The sequence below is a fragment of the Rhamphochromis longiceps genome, linkage group LG13 (assembly GCF_057381845.1).
Source record: "Rhamphochromis longiceps isolate RC_006_pf linkage group LG13, R_longiceps_female_GT1.1, whole genome shotgun sequence".
In the NCBI taxonomy this organism is placed as follows: domain Eukaryota; kingdom Metazoa; phylum Chordata; class Actinopteri; order Cichliformes; family Cichlidae; genus Rhamphochromis; species Rhamphochromis longiceps.
Genome location: NC_140569.1, coordinates 15,662,977 through 15,667,989, shown reverse-complemented (window position 1 = coordinate 15,667,989; position 5,013 = coordinate 15,662,977).

Genomic DNA, 5,013 nt, shown 5'->3' with positions numbered 1-5,013 from the left:
AGGCTAGAAGCCATGCCCTTATTTAGTACGGTAATACGGTAATTGTGCAATTTCCAGAATGACTCAAGGTGGAGTTAGAGAAACTGCTGTGAAATGTAAGTGCCTTTAAATATTGTGCGTTCAACATTTCACTGTCCTTTGTGAGGGTTTTGATTTAGCATTCATTTATGTCTTTGTGTTTCATTTCTGTCTTTCTTTCTTTCCGTATTCATTGTCATGTTTTGGCTGTGTACAGGCAGGAGAAGGACCCAATAGCAAAACTCACGACAACGAAATTAAACTCAAAAAGCTGCTTTATTGCAGAATGGCATGGAAAACTAAACTGGGACATGGGCAAACTAAAACGCAAGGAAACACAGCCATGAGGGAGACTACAACACTGACAAAGAGAAACACAGGGCTTAAATACACAGAGGGATAACGAGGGAATGAGACACAGAAGGAGAGCACAGCTGGGAGTAATCAGGCTGGACGAGACAAGGGAAGCAAAACTAGAAATACTCACATGAGACATGGACCTTCAAAGTAAAACAGGAAACACACTGACTGAACTCTAAACATGCAAACTTAACAGCAACTGAGAAGACAGAACATAGGGACCAGAAACATGGTACAAAAAGGTCACAGTAGACACAACATTGAACACAGGGAAGCCATATTACAAAGCCAAAGAACTAAACCTATGATATCCATAACTGAAATCTAGGGAAACAAGAAACAGTACAACAAAGGACTCAAAACATAATCCATAATATAAAAACACGAGATCTCTTCAAAATAAAACAGGAAACATGAGAGGCAGACATGACAACATAAGACACACAGGCTGTATCCCAATTCAGGGTCTGCAGCCTTAAAGTACGCAGCCTCAACGATCCTCAAGGGCCGCGTACTCAAAGACCGCTAAGGCCGGAAGTGCGGGGCTTGTGAAATGGGACGGTCTAGCCTCCGTTGCGCTGCCCAGGTTGCCTAGCAACCATGATACTAACAGCTGGAAACGTGTCATACAGCTTTGTTTGACAGAAATGAAGGAGAAAATCTTTTGTTCATTTGTTTGTTTCTTTCTACATGAGCTTTGATCATTCTCTGTAGGATTAAGCTCAGCTATTGAACGGCGTATATTTTAAAGTAAAGGCTTTAAAACCAAGTTTGTACAAACGTCACTAATGTCACATAACTTTGCCGACATGTGGCCAACAGTAATGTTTTCATGTTCTTTGTTATTAAACATTTGCACATAAATAAGTGACATAATATTCAGTACTTACTTAAAGTTTACTCTTCGGGCGCCCCTCATCCGCCGTTTTTTTTCGGTAAAATTATCCACACGCACCGCCACGCTATGCATTCTGGGATATGTTGGGCCACGAAGTCTACACTGCCACAGCCTTAAAATTCAGGGACATGAAGGACGCATTTCAGGGCCGCATTTCGAGCAGCCTTTGAATTGGGACAGCCTTCGGCGCGCCGCTGTGATGTAATCGGCCTTGAAATGCGGCCTTTAAGGCTGCAGACCCTGAATTGGGATACAGCCACAGACATGAAACACACGAAGGGCAAGGGAGACTTCACAGGGGTTGAAAACACAAGGGGGAGCTAATAAGCAAATGAACATAGGACACCTAATAAGCTTAAACATACACTATAAACATCAAAAGAACTAAAATTCAAAACACTGGGTCAAAAGACCCAGGATCGTGGCATTCATGGCAACTAATTTTCTATCTATTGTTATTTTGTTATTAATTTGACAAACTTATATGTTACAAAGAACTTAATGCATTTGAAAAGGTATAGATATTTCTAAAGTAGCAAAGGCATCCTGCAAAATATTTGTTTAAATGTGTCAGTTCTCTCTGCTTCTCACCTGGCTCTCGGCTTTACCTGCCATCACAAGAAAATCTGGCAGGGGATTTTAAGAAAGACACAGCTAACTTTGTTAAAAAGCTCTTTCCAGCATTCGCTTTTCCTCCTCCTAAATGTGAAACACTTGAGTTTCACTGAACATGTTGACCTCTAGACCTCACAGAGTGCAGGCAGGTGTAGCAAAAGCTTTCCTTAAATGCCTGCGTAATTTGATCACGATTAGAAGCACACCTAACATTATTAATGTTCAGGAAGCTATACATTTGGCATTAACAAGAACTTCTTTTCTTTTCTTTTCCTTTATTCATGTCTTTGCTAAATCTCCCTATAGTTCATATTCACAATGAATACACTGTACTAACTTTATCTTCTTAGGTAAGCTGTACTTCTGTAGTTTTTCTAAAGCAATGAGTTTGCACAATATTTTCTGGTAGTTAATTACATTTTTCTGTGTACTGGCTACTACTTCATGTTGTTTTATGAAAAATTACACTTTCACTTACTTTTTTTTTTAAGATCACAATTCATGTCCCCATCAATTTATACCTAAAATGCTGTCCTTTTCAAGGAAAATGAAACCAGAAAAACATCATTACTTTTATACAAACTTGATGCTAATGACGTCGTCTAACATCAAAAATTGACAACCTACTTGAGAGCTGTGTCAAAAAGCCTTTAGCTTCCTTTTTAATCGAACGTATCAAGTGCAGTCATCTTGGCTTGCATCACTGGTAATCCAAATGAAAAACAAAAACCTTTCAAAACAATTATCATTAAATCAAATCCTGTATATAAACACATTTTGTATTACATTGAGAAAAATGCGATTCGCAAAACCTTAAAAAATGTATCCGTTTCTTTTTATCTTTCAGGCAGTATATTGCCTCTGTTTTTTTTTAATAGGTAATCCTCTGCATGTATATTTTTTTCTATTAATTCACTACACTTCTTCATTTCATATGGAAACATAAAGGTTTCATCTTTAGATTAACAGGTAAGAACGTCTTGACAGGAGCTGCATGTTCAATTGACAAATGACCATTCGATGTCAAACCTGGCCTGTTAACCTCACGTCTTTTGGATAGCAGATTAATGCAACGTTTGTCTGGATGTCTGCTTCCTTATCCTCAAATGACCCACAGCTTTGCAGGCAGACATCCTGGGACAGCAAATCTTTGGCTAGTCATGAATAATGATTCTGATTTTGTGCTCACTTGAGAACAATTTCATCAGCAGGGTTCCTTTAAGAGCTTAAATGAGGATCTGTCTATTTGTCCACCCGTCTTTAAAATACAGGCTTGGAGGTGTCTCTAAAGAGCATGGTCTCTTAAGAGGGCTGTGTGAAATGAGAAATATTTATTTTTAAGAACAGTTGCTGTTCGTTGGTTGTGTGTGCGTCTGTGTGTGTGTGTTTCACTTTTACATGAACTTTGGTAACTTCCATTTAAATTGTACAGGCGGTTATATAGCTCATTCCCTGGCTAATGCCATCCGTACAGTGAAGGATAGCTGTGGTAGCATCATCATGTGGGTGTTGCTTCTCAACTGCAAGAAAAAAGAGAATAGTGAACAAAGAACGAGGTCAAAAACATCCATGTACCTGTTTCATGAGGGACACCGTTTGAGATCATGTCAGGAGTTTATCTTTCAGCACAGCAATGAGTTTACAGTCAAGATAATACTCAATGGCTTCAGGACACATTACTGATAGTTCTCTTCAGAGTGACTAATTCTTGAAGATGGCTATTCACAGAAGCTTACCATCAAATTTCAACAGGCTTGACAGGGTGTGCCTGGAAGAATGGGACACTCTACCAAAAGTATGTAAAGCTCAAAGAAACCCACCTAACACGACTTGAAACTGTTGTTATTGCCAGTAGAACTTCTGCAAATTACTGAATTAAGGATCTGAATCCTTCAATGAGAAATTACAGCTTTTGATTTTTAGTTATGATTTTTTTGAAGGTTTTGTGACTATGTTACTGTAGCTAACTAGATGTGGATTGATGAGTAAACCGTGAATTTTATCAATTTAAATTAAACATACATGTGTGCACAAAGTGAACTGGTCTGAAGCAACTGTACAATGGAGTAATGAGTCTTAAGTTAACACAATATAACTCTAATAAGCATTTCATTACATGACAGGATTACATCTTGCAGATCAATATATCACTGTTGACTTCAGCCCCACCAGGCACAATCTCAGGCAGGAACTCATCCATCCTTCTGTGTCATTAGTTGTTATTGTGGCTCTTCCATCCCACAGGACTGCAATAATGATGACAGCCTGTCAAGGTCAAGAATTAGTCACTCCGGAGCATGAGAGACTATGAGGAGGATGAGTACACAAAACAAAACACGTACAGATTCTCGTTACTGAGATACTGATTAATTCATCCCATCAATAACAATCTCAACAGTTAAAATAGGCTACTAGTAGGTCCAAATTCTTTGTCAGTCTTAAATCAATTGCAATCACTGTGCTAGAGCGAAGTCTTGTTGTTAACCATGGAAACAATCTGCTTATATATTAGATGAATTACTTATGAAGTGTGGACATAGTTTTCGTAGATAGAGAAGTCTAACTTTATGACATCAGCTTTGTGTCATGGCAAACCTGGTTTCTTTGTACTAAGAATCAGCATCAGTCATTTACTGTGACCAGGACAGATGCAGTACAATTTAAATGAGCCTCTCTGGAATCACAGACAAGACCCCAGAGTAATGGAAAATTAAGTGCATTGCTTTTCAGGCTTTGGAAATAGCCTCTTCTTCACCCCAGGGGTAAAAGGAAAATATAGTTACAGACCTCGCTCCTTTTTCACAAAGGTGTCTTACCGAAAGAGCCGATAGATTTATTTCCGTACAGCACTGCATATCCCAATAAATTCAACTAGTGACAGATTTAAAAAATTAAAAATATATATATTTTTTTAGCCATCTATTCATTTTTTCCTCTTAGCCAATTCAGGATTGCACTGAGGGTGAAGCCTGTTCCAGCTGCCATAGCGTAGGAGGCAGGGTACACTCTGGACAGGTCACCAGTCTTTGGACTGTGGGAGGAAGCCAGAGTACCCAGAGAGAAGCCATGGAGAGAGCATGCAAACTCCACACAAAAGGTCCCAGTCAGGTTATTAATTCAAA